Source organism: Colias eurytheme, chromosome 20 (assembly GCF_061535395.1).
Source record: "Colias eurytheme isolate Ceu_HAF_F1 chromosome 20, ilColEury1 Martin Lab GWU primary, whole genome shotgun sequence".
NCBI classification, from domain to species: domain Eukaryota; kingdom Metazoa; phylum Arthropoda; class Insecta; order Lepidoptera; family Pieridae; genus Colias; species Colias eurytheme.
This window is the reverse complement of record NC_142999.1, coordinates 4468775-4487992: the sequence shown is the minus strand read 5'-3', so window position 1 is coordinate 4487992 and position 19218 is coordinate 4468775. Positions and strand designations below refer to the sequence as shown.

Here is a 19218-nt window from a genome sequence, read left to right as displayed (position 1 = left end):
CGTCCACATCCCCATCCGCATCCACATCAGCATCCGCATCCGCATCCGCATCCGCATCCACATCCGCATCCGCATCCGCATCCGCATCCGCATCCGCATCCGCATCCGCATCCACATTCACATTGTTCGTTGTTCGTTGTTCGTTGTTCGTTGTTCGTTGTTCGTTGTTCGTTGTTCGTTTTTCGTTGTTCGTTTTTCGTTTTTCGTTGTTCGTTGTTCGTTGTTCACATTAACATTCACATTCACATTCACATTCACATTCACATTAACATTCACATTCACATTCACATTCACATGCACATTCACATTCACATTCACGTTCACGTTCACGTTCACGTTCACGTTCACGTTCACGTCCACGTCCACGTCCACGTCCACGTCCACGTCCACGTCCACATCCGCATCCGCATCCGCATCCGCATCCGCATCCACATTCACATTGTTCGTTCATCGTTGTTCGTTGTTCGATGTTCGTTGTTCGTTGTTCGTTGTTCGTTGTTCGGTGTTCGTTGTTCGTTGTTCGTTGTTCGTTGTTCGTTGTTCGTTGTTCACATTCACATTCACATTCACATTCACATTCACATGCACATTCACGTTCACGTTCACGTCCACGTCCACGTCCACATCCACATCCGAATCCGCATCCGCATCCGCATCCGCATTCGCATCGGCATCCGCATCCGCATCCGCATCCGCATCCGCATCCACATCCACATTCACATTGTTCGTTGTTCGTTGTTCGTTATTCGTTGTTTGTTGTTCGTTGTTCGTTGTTCGTTGTTCGTTGTTCGTTGTTCGTTGTTCGTTGTTCGTTGTTCGTTGTTCGTTGTTCGTTGTTCGTTGTTCGTTGTTCGTTGTTCGTTGTTCGTTGTTCGTTGTTCGTTGTTCGTTGTTCGTTGTTCGTTGTTCGTTGTTCGTTGTTCGTTGTTCGTTGTTCACATTCACATTCACATTCACATTCACATTCACATGCACATTCACGTTCACGTTCACGTTCACGTCCACGTCCACGTCCACGTCCACGTCCACGTCCACGTCCACGTCCACGTCCACGTCCACGTCCACGTCCACGTCCACGTCCACGTCCACGTCCACATCCACATCCGAATCCGCATCCGCATCCGCATCCGCATTCGCATCGGCATCCGCATCCGCATCCGCATTCGCATCCACATTCACATTGTTCGTTGTTCGTTGTTCGTTGTTCGTTGTTCGTTGTTCGTTGTTCGTTGTTCGTTGTTCGTTGTTCGTTGTTCGTTGTTCGTTGTTCGTTGTTCGTTGTTCGTTGTTCGTTGTTCGTTGTTCGTTGTTCGTTGTTCGTTGTTCGTTGTTCGTTGTTCGTTGTTCGTTGTTCGTTGTTCGTTGTTCGTTGTTCGTTGTTCGTTGTTCGTTGTTCGTTGTTCGTTGTTCGTTGTTCGTTGTTCGTTGTTCGTTGTTCGTTGTTCGTTGTTCGTTGTTCGTTGTTCGTTGTTCGTTGTTCACATTCACATTCACATTCACATTCACATTCACATTCACATTCACATTCACATTCACAATCAAATTCACATTCACATTCATATTCACATTCACATTCACATTCACATTCACATTCACATTCACATTCACATTCACATTCACATTCACATTCACATTCACATTCACATTCAAATTCACATTCACATTCATATTCACATTCACATTCACATTCACATTCACATTCACATTCACATTCACATTCACATTCACATTCACATTCACATTCACATTCACATTCACATTCACATTCACATTCACATTCACATTCACATTCACATTCACATTCACATTCACATCCACATCCACATCCAAGACCACGTCCCCGTCCACGTCCACGTCCACGTCCACGTCCACATCCACATCCGCATCCACATCCGCATCCGCATCCGCATCCGCACCCGCATCCGCACCCGCATCCGCATCCGCATCCGCATCCGCATCAGCATCAGCATCCGCATCCATATCCGCATCCGCATCCGCATCCGCATCCGCATCCACATTCACATTGTTCGTTGTTCGTTGTTCGTTGTTCGTTGTTCGTTGTTCGTTGTTCGTTGTTCGTTGTTCGTTGTTCGTTGTTCGTTGTTCGTTGTTCGTTGTTCGGTGTTCGGTGTTCGTTGTTCGTTGTTCGTTGTTCGTTGTTCGTTGTTCGTTGTTCGTTGTTCGTTGTTCGTTGTTCGTTGTTCGTTGTTCGTTGTTCACATTCACATTCACATTCACATTCACATTCACATTCACATTCACGTTCACGTTCACGTTCACGTTCACGTTCACGTTCACGTTCACGTTCACGTTCACGTTCACGTTCACGTCCACGTCCACGTCCACATCCACATCAGCATCCGCATCCGCATCCGCATCCGCATCCGCATCAGCATTCGCATCCATATCCGCATCCGCATCCGCATCCACATCCACATCCACATTCACATTCACATTGTTCGTTGTTCGTTGTTCGTTGTTCGTTGTTCGTTGTTCGTTGTTCGTTGTTCGTTGTTCGTTGTTCGTTGTTCGTTGTTCGTTGTTCGTTGTTCGTTGTTCGGTGTTCTGTGTTCGTTGTTCGTTGTTCGTTGTTCGTTGTTCGTTGTTCGTTGTTCGTTGTTCGTTGTTCGTTGTTCGTTGTTCGTTGTTCGTTGTTCACATTCACATTCACATTCACATTCACATGCACATTCACATTCACATTCACGTTCACGTTCACGTTCACGTTCACGTTCACGTTCACGTTCACGTTCACGTTCACGTTCACGTTCACGTCCACGTCCACGTCCACGTCCACGTCCACGTCCACGTCCACGTCCACATCCGCATCCACATCCACATCCGCATCCGCATCCGCATCCGCATCCGCATCCGCATCCGCATCCGCATTCGCATCCGCATCCGCATCCACATTCACATTGTTCGTTGTTCGTTGTTCGTTGTTCGTTGTTCGTTGTTCGTTGTTCGTTGTTCGTTGTTCGTTGTTCGTTGTTCGTTGTTCGTTGTTCGTTGTTCGTTGTTCGTTGTTCGTTGTTCGTTGTTCACATTCACATTCACATTCACATTCACATGCACATTCACATTCACATTCACATTCACATTCACGTTCACGTTCACGTTCACGTTCACGTCCACGTCCACGTCCACGTCCACGTCCACGTCCACATCCGCATCCACATCCACATCCGCATCCGCATCCGCATCCGCATCCGCATCCGCATCCGCATTCGCATCCGCATCCGCATCCACATTCACATTGTTGGTTGTTCGTTGTTCGTTGTTGGTTGTTCGTTGTTCGTTGTTCGGTGTTCATTGTTCGTTGTTCGTTGTTCGTTGTTCGGTGTTCGGTGTTCGTTGTTCGTTGTTCGTTGTTCGTTGTTCGTTGTTCGTTGTTCGTTGTTCGTTGTTCGTTGTTCGTTGTTCGTTGTTCGTTGTTCACATTCACATTCACATTCACATTCACATTCACATTCACATGCACATTCACATTCACATTCACATTCACGTTCACGTTCACGTTCACGTTCACGTTCACGTTCACGTTCACGTTCACGTCCACGTCCACGTCCACATCCGCATCCACATCCACATCCGCATCCGCATCCGCATCCGCATCCGCATCCGCATCCGCATCCGCATTCGCATCCGCATCCGCATCCACATTCACATTGTTGGTTGTTCGTTGTTCGTTGTTGGTTGTTCGTTGTTCGTTGTTCGGTGTTCATTGTTCGTTGTTCGTTGTTCGTTGTTCGGTGTTCGGTGTTCGTTGTTCGTTGTTCGTTGTTCGTTGTTCGTTGTTCGTTGTTCGTTGTTCGTTGTTCGTTGTTCGTTGTTCGTTGTTCGTTGTTCGTTGTTCGTTGTTCGTTGTTCGTTGTTCGTTGTTCGTTGTTCGTTGTTCGTTGTTCGTTGTTCGTTGTTCGTTGTTCGTTGTTCGTTGTTCGTTGTTCGTTGTTCGGTGTTCGTTGTTCGTTGTTCGTTGTTCGTTGTTCGTTGTTCGTTGTTCGTTGTTCGTTGTTCGTTGTTCGTTGTTCGTTGTTCGTTGTTCGTTGTTCGTTGTTCGTTGTTCGTTGTTCGTTGTTCGTTGTTCACATTCACATTCACATTCACATTCACATTCACATTCACATTCACATTCACATTCACATTCACATCCACATCCACATCCAAGACCACGTCCCCGTCCACGTCCACGTCCACGTCCACGTCCACATCCACATCCGCATCCACATCCGCATCCGCATCCGCATCCGCATCCGCATCCGCATCCACATTCACATTGTTCGTTGTTCGTTGTTCGTTGTTCGTTGTTCGTTGTTCGTTGTTCGTTGTTCGTTGTTCGTTGTTCGTTGTTCGTTGTTCGTTGTTCGTTGTTCGTTGTTCGTTGTTCGTTGTTCGTTGTTCGTTGTTCGTTGTTCGTTGTTCGTTGTTCGTTGTTCGTTGTTCGTTGTTCGTTGTTCGTTGTTCGTTGTTCGTTGTTCGTTGTTCACATTCACATTCACATTCACATTCACATTCACATTCACATTCACATTCACATTCACATTCACATTCACATTCACATTCACATTCACATTCACATTCACATTCACATTCACATTCACATCCACATCCAAGACCACGTCCCCGTCCACGTCCACGTCCACGTCCACGTCCACATCCACATCCGCATCCACATCCGCATCCGCATCCGCATCCGCATCCGCATCCACATTCACATTGTTCGTTGTTCGTTGTTCGTTGTTCGTTGTTCGTTGTTCGTTGTTCGGTGTTCGGTGTTCGGTGTTCGTTGTTCGTTGTTCGTTGTTCGTTGTTCGTTGTTCGTTGTTCGTTGTTCGTTGTTCGTTGTTTGTTGTTCGTTGTTCGTTGTTCGTTGTTCGGTGTTCGTTGTTCGTTGTTCGTTGTTCGTTGTTCGTTGTTCGTTGTTCGTTGTTCGTTGGTCATTGTTCGTTGTTCGCCGTTCGTTGTTCGTTTTTGTGTTCGAGTTTGTGTTTGTGATTGTGTATGTTCACATTCACATTCACATTCACATCCACATCCACATCCAAGACCACGTCCCCGTCCACGTCCACGTCCACGTCCACATCCCCATCCGCATCCACATCAGCATCCGCATCCGCATCCGCATCCGCATCCACATCCGCATCCGCATCCGCATCCGCATCCGCATCCGCATCCGCATCCGCATCCACATTCACATTGTTCGTTGTTCGTTGTTCGTTGTTCGTTGTTCGTTGTTCGTTGTTCGTTGTTCGTTTTTCGTTGTTCGTTTTTCGTTTTTCGTTGTTCGTTGTTCGTTGTTCACATTAACATTCACATTCACATTCACATTCACATTCACATTAACATTCACATTCACATTCACATTCACATGCACATTCACATTCACATTCACGTTCACGTTCACGTTCACGTTCACGTTCACGTTCACGTCCACGTCCACGTCCACGTCCACGTCCACGTCCACGTCCACATCCGCATCCGCATCCGCATCCGCATCCGCATCCACATTCACATTGTTCGTTCATCGTTGTTCGTTGTTCGATGTTCGTTGTTCGTTGTTCGTTGTTCGTTGTTCGGTGTTCGTTGTTCGTTGTTCGTTGTTCGTTGTTCGTTGTTCGTTGTTCACATTCACATTCACATTCACATTCACATTCACATGCACATTCACGTTCACGTTCACGTCCACGTCCACGTCCACATCCACATCCGAATCCGCATCCGCATCCGCATCCGCATTCGCATCGGCATCCGCATCCGCATCCGCATCCGCATCCGCATCCACATCCACATTCACATTGTTCGTTGTTCGTTGTTCGTTATTCGTTGTTTGTTGTTCGTTGTTCGTTGTTCGTTGTTCGTTGTTCGTTGTTCGTTGTTCGTTGTTCGTTGTTCGTTGTTCGTTGTTCGTTGTTCGTTGTTCGTTGTTCGTTGTTCGTTGTTCGTTGTTCGTTGTTCGTTGTTCGTTGTTCGTTGTTCGTTGTTCGTTGTTCGTTGTTCGTTGTTCGTTGTTCACATTCACATTCACATTCACATTCACATTCACATGCACATTCACGTTCACGTTCACGTTCACGTCCACGTCCACGTCCACGTCCACGTCCACGTCCACGTCCACGTCCACGTCCACGTCCACGTCCACGTCCACGTCCACGTCCACGTCCACGTCCACATCCACATCCGAATCCGCATCCGCATCCGCATCCGCATTCGCATCGGCATCCGCATCCGCATCCGCATTCGCATCCACATTCACATTGTTCGTTGTTCGTTGTTCGTTGTTCGTTGTTCGTTGTTCGTTGTTCGTTGTTCGTTGTTCGTTGTTCGTTGTTCGTTGTTCGTTGTTCGTTGTTCGTTATTCACATTCACATTCACATTCACATTCACATTCACATTCACATTCACATTCACATTCACATTCACATTCACATTCACATTCACATTCACATTCAAATTCCCATGCACATTCACATTCACATTCACATTCACATTCACATTCACGTCCACATCCACATCCGCATCCACATCCGCATCCGCATCCGCATCCGCATCCACATTCACATTGTTCGTTGTTCGGTGTTCGTTGTTCGTTGTTCGTTGTTCGTTGTTCGTTGTTCGTAGTTCGTTGTTCGTTGTTCGTTGTTCGTTGTTCGTTGTTCGTTGTTCGTTGTTCGTTGTTCGTTGTTCGTTGTTCGTTGTTCGTTGTTCGTTGTTCGTTGTTCGTTGTTCGTTGTTCGTTGTTCGTTGTTCGTTGTTCGTTGTTCGTTGTTCGTTGTTCGTTGTTCGTTGTTCGTTGTTCGTTGTTCGTTGTTCGTTGTTCGTTGTTCGTTGTTCGTTGTTCGTTGTTCGTTGTTCGTTGTTCGTTGTTCGTTGTTCGTTGTTCGTTGTTCGTTGTTCGTTGTTCGTTGTTCGTTGTTCGTTGTTCACATTCACATTCACATTCACATTCACATTCACATTCACATTCACATTCACGTCCACGTCCACGTCCACGTCCAAATCCGCATTTCAAAAACTATTAGAAAAATAAATTAAATATTTTATTCACACTAATTTATAGAGCAGACTGGACAGTTATTCAAGCAAATTAGTTCAGAAATAATTTAAATTTCATATAAGAATATAGAATTGTAATTTGAAGTTATATAACGCAACTCAGCTATTCAAAATATGTTTGACCATATTTAACATATTAGCATACCTACTGCTTAACATACCTTATAAATTGTTCCTTTGCGAATAAAACTGGCCACACATTTGGACGCAAGGGACGCTCTGTGAATTTAAGGTAGCAATAATTTTTACTATCAGACAACTTACCAGCTCATTTGCCCGCTTTTGTATTTCTATCCTTAGAGACAAAATTTATTGCCAAGATACTATTGAAGCTGTTCTCTGTTATGTTCTCTGTTATGTGTTATAAAAGTTATGTGTAATGTGTTATTTAAATATTTACTCTAATTTAGGTATATGATAGTGTTTATAACTCGTATTTTAAATAGTGTGGTTAAAAATAAGACGGTTGTTGTTCACTTTTAACTTTATCTGGTAGATACCATTTAGCATGTTCATTATTTACTTACTTTTTATCATGGGTTACGAACCCATTACTATTTCAACATCTTTTCAAAACATAGATTTACAAAGTTTTACACAGAACAGTATTTCATTAAATATCCAGTATCCATTGACCAATTTCAATTAATATGTTAATCTTGACCCATTACACGCTTTACACGATCTATTTTAAGACCTACGCTTTGTCTTAGCTGTTGTGTGCAGCTTGACTGATTACTATATCGGTATCGAGTTCCTTTATACCTTTTTTCACTTTATTTGGATATATTTCTCACTGCCGAGCGAGTGTCACATTTTTCCTTCACACTTCCCATGATGTATAAGGTGATTTATTTTCATAGATCATATAGTAGTATTTTTAAAACGTTTTTCATAACCTTTTGTGTGTAATTGTATACGGATTTTTTTAATTGCTATAAGATAGGAATTTAATTATTTATCTACATTGTGAGGTGAAATTGAATCATATTCTATTAGAAAACGTGTTTGATAAGAGGTTCTTTAATGAATTCTGTTTAATTTATGAAATATTCACGTAATAAGCGCTTTTCCTCAATTACAGCCATTATTTGCTTACGTAAGCAATGCTGATTGTAAAGCCACGTGTTACGTGCTTGCAATATTAATAATAACAAATAGTGTTCTCCTGTGTTTAATTTATGTAAGCATTGTTGTGTTAGAAATGATTGAATTTAACAAAAAGTTTAACGCGATAACTTTTACATGGTTTAAAAACACGCTTAAAATGTTTTTAATCCTTAATAAGTGTACAAAGTTTGAATAATATGTGTCCGTTTCAAGTGGATCAAAAAGAAGCTGAAGAAGTCGTTTACATACAAACACACAGTTACATATACAAGTTAATGATGTTTAATTTAAGACCGGTACTATTATTATTAATAGCGATTCCTTTTCTTATATTGGCAAAATGAATGTTTTCATTTCAATCGAATTCACACAACCAATCTCTTTCATAGCTACGGGAAACGCTCGAGCTCCATTAAAAACGGCAAAAAAGTTTTCAAATGAATCAATTACGCAAATGGATAAAGTAAATACAAAACACAGGTTCTAAAATAACGGTTGTGATTTAATTTTACATACACAATTCGTTATTATTCCGTCAGTCCTCGGATCACAGACACAATAGAAAATCTATTGTGTCTCGGCCCGATCGGGCCGCTCGGTGGTCAATGGGTTAAAATGTAAATAAAAAAAAACACACAGTTTTAATTTTATACACAAACAAACACAATTTGAACCCTATGAAATGTGAATATACCAGCATAATCTATACTATATATACTATAATATTATAAAGCTGAAGAGTTTGTTTGTTTGAACGCGCTAATCTCGGGAACTGGTCCGATTTGAAAAATTATTTCGGTGTTAGATAGCCTATTTATCGAAGAAGGCTATAGGCTATAATATTATAATATATCATCACGCTTAGACCAATAGGAGCGGAGCACTGCGAGTTCAACCGCGGAGCAGAGCTATAAGTATTCAATAGAAACGTATAACAGAAGTTATAATTTAATTAAATCAATACTTTGTTCCAAGTATAAGGTCAAGGGTACTAATGCGACTTACGTATTCTGCTTCTTATTCCATGAATAAAAAATTAGGTAGGTATATCACAAGAAATGCGTTTCATTTATGATGAATTTTTATAGCTTAAACTGTTCAGTCATTACAATAATTTTAAGACGAAAATTAAAACTCTTACAATAAACGTCTGCAGAGCTATAAACTCGTACTTACTTTTACAGCCAATATAGTTTTTAATGGCGAGGAAAGGCGAATAAAATCTCACACTATTTGTGTGGAACTTATTTAGTCTCAGGGCTAAACCTAAGTGATTCAATTTACACATTACGTATTCGACTGGCATGTCTGTTTTTCGGAACCTTTGTATGTTATCACGGTGGCCTTGGGTCCTGCGATAAATAATAAATTATTTCACCCTGTCACGCGACAGCCTTCACAGCTGGATTTTCATCAAAGGGCGGGAAATGGATCGACAATTGAATAACAAAAGAGTTTTTGGTATAAATATTTCCTAAATCCATTATTAAATCTCGTTGTTTTACGTTATTTAATATTGTCACAATTTGGCAGGAATGTTTTTTAAATGTAGGATAAATAATATAATAAACGGTTCAGTCATAGGTCCAGAAATAGGTAAAAAAATGCATGTGATCGCTTCACTGCTGCCTTTGGATATGACAGTAAAGTGTTCCGAAAAGCTTATGTTAAAGTGTCGACCATAAGTATGTTAAGTAAGTAGCTTTATGCGATTTACGTCATCTTAAAAAAGGGGCTTAACTTCTCATTTTTTGCAAATACTCGTTTCCCGTCAAGTTTAAAAAAAAATATGTTTATATTTTGAACGGAAAGGATAAAAATTAAGGTCTACTGTATGTTCTTACTGGATTGTTTTTCTTAAGGAAGTGTATACTATATTACGAAACTTGTAAAGTAAATTCACCAAGCTAATTAAATTTAAATTATAACAAAGTGAACACCAACTCCAAAACTGAAAAATTTACTACACGAAAATTATCATGCCATAACTGTGTTATGAACCAAATTACATCCAAATTTTCCTCAAATGGAGCCAAAAAATGTTTTAAAGTGGATTACAGAGCTCTAACCAGAACGACGGAAATACGAACGAAGCAAGGAAAATAAAAGCTTATGAAACATAGCGAAGCAAAACCAAATGTCATTTTGACAGACAAAAAAAATGGTACTTATTTGCTCTGACCTAAAACGGGTTTGAAACTAATTGTATAAAATGCATGTTAACATTCGTATTCTTTAAAAATTAAAAACAAAATCACAAAGAAGAACACAAACACTCACAAAGAATTTATCATATTTAACATCCTAATATGTTTAGGAACATACTTTTAGTGCATTCAAATGAAAACTAATGAACATAGTAACCATATTAACAAGAAGAAGTATATCTATTGTAGAAATAATTTAAGTCAACTCTTTCCCATTATGAGGTTTTGAAGTTATTTATTTTAAAAGTTATACCTCAAATTCATAGCAATGACATTTATTCATTAAAAATGTGTCTCTTCTAATTAAAAAATATATTCAGCAGTGATTAACATTCGCAGTTAAATGTCCAAAACGTTGGGTTAAAAATAAATAAATTTTGTTAACATCTACCATGAAATGCTTTATTTTTCAGAATCATTTTACCATTTAGTCTTTTCATTATATCTTTTAAGTTTAATCAGTTGAACTTGGTAGCTTTTCAATAGGATATTAAACTAAAAACTGTTTTTAATTGAAGTGCAGTTACGAAAACTTTATTATGAAATAATTGAATGAATGTTTGCCAGTTTTAATTAAATATGAGAACACTAGATTTCCGCCCGCGGCTTCGCCCGCGTTTTCAAAGGAAATCCCGCATAGTTCCCGTTCCCGTGGGATTTCCGGGATAAAACCTATCCTATGTGTTAATCCAAGTTACCCTCTATATTTTTGCTAAATTTCATTGTAATCGGTTCAGTAGTTTTTACGTGAAAGAGTAACAAACATCCATACATCCATACATCCATACTTACAAACTTTCGCCTTTATAATAGTAGTATTAATTAGTATTAAGAATAAGATAAATTATAAATGTAAGCGTCCGCTTAAGCGTCACAAGACGGCTTAATTATTCGTGTGAACAAAATTAGGCCACATTTACGGGCAAATTCAAGTGGTTTAAAAATATAATTGCTTTAACTTCTTTTTGTAGTAATGAAAAATGTAGAACGCAAATTTTAATTCATTATATGTTTATGAAGGCAAGTGCCTTCATAATTATTTTCATGTTTACAATTTGAATGTTACGTTTATGAACAATAATCTTCCTATAAAGGATATAATTCAGCCTATTTTAAAAAACTGTAAGAATTATTTACCTTGCATTGAACGTAGTGACGAATAATTTTTCACCAGAGTAAACTTCTTTTAAAAATGATCATTTATCATGCTGACTAAGCACACCGCCAGGTCAATAACCAGGAAAAGTTGCTGAATATCTCAAGCTTTTACCTTATTAGTACAAAGACATAAAAGAACTAATAAATTAAGCATACCCGAAACCTTCCAAATAAATTATCTGCTCTAATAAATTCTGTGCTAACTAGTTTTAATTAAATTTTACGCTACAATTATCTCATCCATTAAGGAAAAATAATAACGTTTTGTTATGGAAAAAATAAAAATATCCATAATAATGTCTTAATTAAATTCAGCCTATATTCAAGTTTGCTTTTAAACTCTACCAGCCGTACAAATAAAAACTTGCTTATTCAAACCTTATGCAATGCATAGATATGATAAGAATAAATAAAGAATAAGGATGTCATAATTTCTTACAAATAAATTTGGAATAACGTCGATGTATCTATGCTCACGCTATGCAATAGGCGCGAAGCGGCAACGTCGCAATTCATTCACAAAATTATGAAAAACATTGAAATTGTCTACGGTTAAGCCTTGGTGCTGTCATTTTGCTGACGCTCGTTTGACTTCGTCGAATTTGTTGTGAAGTTTCATCATACGATGTTCTGTTTATTTATTTTTTAAATATTTATTGGAAATAATTTAAATATATCATTAAATATGCAAGCAAATGATAGATAACTCTATCCAATATCTGGAGAACAGAAGATAAACCCACTTTGAGATAGAGAGTAGCCAAATAACTGGTACTCAAAACATACAACTCCAGGCTTAGAAGATTTATATTTTCAATGAAAGTGTATATTATTGTGATAAGTTTAGAAATAAGTTTTATGTATGTATGGTTTGGCGCATGTTGTAAATAAATAAATCATTATAAATATCAAAAGGGTTTTTCATAATTTCGTATATTTTGACATTTCATACAAAATTTTCCATTTCAATAGGTACGTAATGAAATTATTAATTTGCTCAACTTTTCCTACTTCTCGTATTACTCTCATTGCTATTATCTCAAATTTAGATTGAAAATTGCTTCTAAAACTTGTAAAACACAACACAATGTACTAAAAGATATGTTATAACTCGGTTATGTCAGACTTATACTAGGGTGGTAGCCGTAATAAGGACGGAATAGCATTAGTATGAATACTTATTACGAAGTTATACTAGGTTACATTTATTTCGTGTTTATTTGTATGATTTTTCCTTATTCTTAGTTTATTCTTTGCATAAAATGTTATAACTCGTTTATTTGTACGGGTGTACGAATTCACAAGTAATAAATCATAAAGTTCAAACATTAAAGCTTCCGCAAAGGTGAGCACGATACCAAATTATAAAGTTCAATGACCTGAAACTATAAAATTAACAAAATTGAAACTTACATTTTCAACTCTCCAAAGTTACAACTCACTTCACAACACAATAAACACTCAGTTTTTAATATTTCGCGTTACAAAGTTGTTCGTAGCGGGTGCTACGAGCGTGTTCGTCTACGGACGTAGCGCGACTGTCTCGTAGAGCCTACGGAGGCTTAGCAGGATCTGATCAATGAGGCTTCAAACCCAGCGTTGGGCGTATTTAGGGTTTACGATCGCCATCAATAAATAAAATGACTTCATTTTGAACTTTTATTCACACAGGTGATTAAAATTACATGACTAATTACTGATTTACGTTATAATTAAAGGAGAAAAGATTCAGTCAATTTAGATTGAACTTAGATTAGCAAGATAATCTATATTAATAAGTTGTCAACCCCACGTTTTTTGAACATAACTAGTACAAACAATAGCTAACGCTTTAGGGTAGGTGCTAAAAACAATATACCTGGTGAATACTTACTAAATGAAGTCTCGCTATAGCATATACAGAAAGCTTAGCTTACTTACCATAAAAACTGGAGTAAAGCATAAAAATTATGTATTCTAAATTCACCTGACCTAAACAAAGAGGACTCAAAACTTTCTTAGATAATAAATAAAATAATAATAATCTTTATTAGCAAGCAGGCCAGGTACATTAAAAATTAACAATCTATGTACTTACAAACTAGTTAATTACTAAACCTACAAGCTAAAAGGAATGCCGCACAGCATTTTACAGTGAAAGATAGACTTTCCTAACCTAAATGTAACCTAAATGTAATGCATGGTGCATACATGCATAAAATATGTATTCCTTATGTTTTTTTTTTGGGTAGTCTGGCAGAAATCGCGTACAGCGATAAGACCGCCCTCTGTACATATTATATCTTGTATCACTCTTATTTTGTAATCTTGTATTTTTGTGTGCAATAAACAATTTTTCATGCATTCATCATTCACTTTCACTGCAGAGCTGATTTTCAGCGACAACTTATAGATCTTATCATTGTGGTTTGAGAAATACTTTTAACAATTTTCAACAAAAAGAATTCGTGTGTTCACATTATCAGACTATTTTTAAATGAGTTATTAGAGACATTAGTGTAAAGGTAATGACATTGATTATAGATTATTGCCTCAAACAATTAATGCATAGGCTTCTTTTAATTTCGATGCCACGCACGAAAAACCATAGCCTGAAACTTGTTTAAATATTAGATTAAAGATCTAATTTCACTTCGAAATATACAGCAGTAAAAGGCTTTTCGTAAAAGACCTCGTAGATTAGGTTTTATTCGTTATTATTATTTATTCTGTCATTGAAACGTGCTCTTTTCGTAGGTGACCTTATTTTTTTCAATTATTTTCATCACGAATAATAATTGTAAATAATTTTAATATTAGATATAAATACTTATTATTAGTTTAAATATTTTTTTGAAAATATATTTTAAATGTATTAATAACAGTCATTTATAACTAAAGCAATTTATTGCTTCTTATTATTTGAAACTTACATAAATACCTGGAAGAGATCACTCTTTAGTGATAAGGCCGCCCTCTGTGCTAGTTTAGCTATAAGTTTTAGTTTTTTAGCATAGTAAAGTGTTATAAATAAAAAATACCTTCAAAAATCTCTATGAAAATTGAAAGAGAAACTTATTTTACATAACGAGGTAACTTCTTAAAACCTCAACCACAGCCTGTTCGAGTTGGGCGGGTGTTATTTTCTTTACTTATTATAATAAAGGTGTAAGTAGGTACTCTGTTTCGTTTACTTTTATATTTTAACAAAATAATTTAACCTACATATTATGTTTAAAGTATATTTATGTCAATCCTACTTACTACTATCCTACTAATATTATAAATGCGAAAGTTTGTTTGGATGTGTGTGTGTGTTTATTATCTACTCTTTTACGGGAATACTACTGAATCAATTACAATGAAATTTAGGACAATAGGGTAACTAGGATTAACACAGAGGATAGGTTTTATCGTTTTATCCCGGAAATCTCACGGGAACTGGAACAATACGGGTTTTCCTTTGAAAACGCAGGCGAAGCCGCGGGCCGAAATCTAGTGAAATATAAATTTCCAAACCTTTTAAAAATATCTGTTTTGTTCCGAATTAAATGATATTTCTCTTATATTGATTTACTTTTAAACAGTTGTGGCTTTTTCTGGAAACATGGTAATGCGTGAACATCCAACTCAATTACAGAAAGGCCTATCTTTTTTACAAATTTATTCATAAAATAGAGCTCTCTACTCAAATAAACCCAGTTATACTTTTACGTTAACAAAATCCGATACAGAATACTTTTATAAGACGCGACGCAAAGGGTAGAAGATTATTAATAAATTATGAAGCTACTTATTATTCATGAGACGTTATTGTGTTCTTCGGTAGGGATTTTCCGTTCGGAAACCTAACGTGGTAATGGCAGAGATACGATTATTAGTCCTAATTGAATCCCGAACGATTTACTAAACGGTTTCAGATTTGTTTATCTCTGACCCTAAGTACAATACACAAATGTATTTTCCATTTCTTTATTCGATTCGTATTTTTATCGCATTTTATTTTATGTTCAAATCGTAGAAATAAAACCCTTAATCTTAGAATGTTTCTTCTTTTGCACCAGAGGCAAATAAAAACGAGCTTACATGAAAAATCATGCCGGGTTTTCGTAAATATGTTTCAAATTGGAATATATTTTCGGAAACATATTGGACACGCAAATGAAGAGATATTTTTACTTCAACATAGAAATGAAATGTTTAACGTATAAAAATAAAAATAAAATAAAAATAAAAAAGCCTTTATTTCTCTATTCACAATATAATCTTACATGCTAAACAATAAGGTAACATTAACTTATTTTAATATACTACACTATAGTTGGACTTATAAATATAAAATGAGTTATACAATTATAGATTTAGTGATTGTAATATGTATTAATGTAAACATTAGAGAACCCCTTTAAGCAAGGGTGAAGGCCTCCTCCAGACTGTTCCAGTGGTCTCTATTTTGCGCTTGTGCCATCCACTTTTCGCCGGTTATTTTTGTTATGTCGTCCGCCCAGCGATATAGGGGTCTGCCGTGCTTTCTTTTGCCTTTCGGACCAGGCCAAGATGTAAGGCGTATAGTCCAACGGTCGTCCTTCATTCTGGCTATGTGGCCAGCCCAGCTCCATTTCAGCTTAAGTGCGTATGATAGGGCATCCTTAAACGTATACTTGATGCAAATGAAATTGTATTGCCCATGCGATATATTATAAACTACATTTAATGTACAATTATTGTAATTATTGAAATACCTAACGATGCATCGGAAATGATTGAATCAAATTATTTAGCCATTGTTAAAATAGCTTTTATATGTTGAAATTTACGGAATAGATATAGCCCAACAGTAATTTCATTTAATTTAATGTTTTATTAAATTACAACATATATTTTATTTGTATTTATCTTCGTCATTAGGTACACACAAAACTTTTACACCTTGATTTTGAACCAGTGACCACCTTGATATTATAAAAAATGGTAACCTTTTATCAAACGTAAACACGAACCCCTTAAAATATCAGCAGAAGGGTCGAGATCCTCAAAATGAATTATATGCCTATAGAATATTTTTCCCGGAATCCATTACGAGCCAGATAATTTTGCGTCAGATATCAAATACTCCGAACTCCGACCCAAGTTACTGCGAATTATTAAACCTTTGGAAGCAGTTAAATATCCAGAGATTATGTTACGATTTATAATTATTACAAGTTTTGTGTGACACTACTGAGTACTGTAAAAGCATTCCTTTTTGCAGAGCTTATATAATCATTACAATTACCTTTTAGGTATAACAATAAATAAGTAAAACAATAAATTCAATTTTCGGTATAAATCCTTGACATTTCACAAGGACCTATAATGACTCTATGGACTAAACAACTTTTAACATAATAAACTACACAGACGCTAGAAAAGACCAATGTTCTTCACAATTTTTTGCAAATCAAGTTTAACATTCATTAGGTAATCAGTTAACAAAAACAATATTGAATATATGACATAAATTTAATCAAAATACCTACCTTTTTAAATACAATTAACCACTGAAATTTTTACCATTCCAACAAAATAAACCTATTTTTTTTTTAGTGGGGAAATTTTGCATAGATACCCACGGCCTCCGGGGAAGGGGCCGTGGGTTATGTCGGATTCCTACCGACCAAAACCCCACTGTGTTCCGTCAAGCCGCATCAACGACGGGGCCACGGGTATGGTAGAATTCTTCCGTGACCAACAAAATAAACCTGCTTTATCTCTATAATTATAAAACATTAAATTAGGTGCCAGCTTTATTAAAGAATATTAAATTTTCCGCACCCTAAAGAACATTTGAAACAGTTTTAACTTCCAAGTCAGACAAAGTGAGTTCGTAAGTTTCGTGCATATAATAAGGTAATGTTGTTAATCTCTTTAAAGTTCTTATTGTATTAAATTCTTGCTAAAATTATACTAAGAAGTATACTTAGATACTTATATCAATTTCTGCGACAAACTTCAAGATTTTACTGTTTGTTTTTAATTTTACTATATATTTTAAATACTTTTCTTATTGGATACTCATTACAAATAAATTATGGTGTTTCCGTCTATTTTTATACGAATTTAAGGTCTAAAATGTTGTATATTAGCTTCGCAAATCACATAATGTCGAAGTCATATTTAATTAACATCATAATATGATGTTCATTAATATTATTATTCTGAAAATAATTACAATTTAAAAGATTTTTATCCTTTTTTTTTCATCGAAAATATCAGCAAATTTTCTATTTAAACACAAATGAGAACCTACAAAACACACTGAATAATAAACAGCGAAACACTAATAACTCACGACAAAAAACATCTGTGGGTTGTTGACATGACAAAAAGCAGCCGACATGAATAATGTACATCTTCTCAGTCCTAAGCAGGTAGTCTTAGTAATAGCCTGATTCCCTTCCATGATTTATAAGTTCTTCAACCCCTTGTCTGCTATCCAGCTGGCGAACTGCCAAGGTGTGACAGCCATTGACGAAGCTAGGCCATTTTAAAACCATTCTTAAGAAAATTTAAGACCGCTAAATAACATGGACTAGCGAATTTCTGAATTTATACAGAACTTTATACAAACAATTATAAGAAACTCTAGACGATGATAGCATTCGATTCACCACGAAAAAGGTTAACGACCCTTTTATGCAAACGCTATTATTCATCGATGTTTAATTTCTTAAAGTTTTGGAGCTTTTGAAAACTTAATAAAACTAAGCAATTTTTTCAAACAATTAAGAATGATATTTATTTAAGTATGTATTTCTGTTTCTTCTTTCATTCGGTAACTGTCACAATTTTTATAGGATATACCACAAAATAGCCCTTGATAATCTCTACATTCTTAGCCATTTAACTTTTTACGACATTGTATTGTGTCTAAAAATATAAAATAACTGAAATACTCCTCAACGTCGTGTTTGTAGAAAATAATAAGGAATTCTTTGTCAAATAAAAACATGGTAGGAAACTTATTGAGCAAACAGGATAGACTGAAATTGGAAACTGTTTATAAATATACCAACAATTAATGATGCTTTACATGGCCGGTAGATATATTAAATTATGTATTTTGACGATTCAAAGAAGTCTAGTTGCATAAATTACTGTTGGAGTTTGATAAATTAATGACTCAAATGATAATAATTATCATCAAGAATTATTCTTACTACGTATAGCTACATTAGCAGCTATATGGATCTTTTCGGTAGTTATGCAAGCACACGACCTCATTGTAAAGTCGAGAGGTCTACTGTTAAAACTTGGGAGCCAGTGCAGATTATACTAACGAATTTGGCTTATAAACTTCCGGATGAATTGAAATCAAATCCTGGCACCGTTATTTACTTTAAGATTAGAAGGGGTTTTAACCACGCTCTAATTTAAGTTGAACAATTTGGTGCAAATTCCTTATCATTTAGTTTATGTTTAAATGATATGTTTTTAAAGAAATTATATGTTGTTGACTCTTATCATTTGTTTAATTATTTCTACTAGCTGTGCCCTGCGGTTTTACCCGCATTGCTCTGCTCCTGTTGGTATTAGCGTGATGATAATTATGTATTATGATTTAACGCGGAGATTAGCTCGTTCAAACAAACAAACTGTTTAGCTTAATAATATTAGTGTAGATATCAACCATACTAACATTTACTTGTATATAGAGAAATTTGTTGTTGCT

At 36.6% G+C, this 19218-nt stretch overlaps 1 protein-coding gene across 1 annotated transcript in view; it reads right to left on the bottom strand.

Moving 5' to 3' along the window:
* Positions 1-13048, bottom strand: part of LOC149899593 (atrial natriuretic peptide receptor 2-like) — a 74856-nt gene extending 61808 nt beyond the window's left edge. The window contains exon 1 of the mRNA XM_090113952.1: positions 12942-13048. The gene's annotated coding sequence lies outside the window, so the exon portion shown is untranslated. The remainder of the gene's footprint in view (positions 1-12941) is intronic.
* Positions 13049-19218: the final 6170 nt, after the last annotated feature.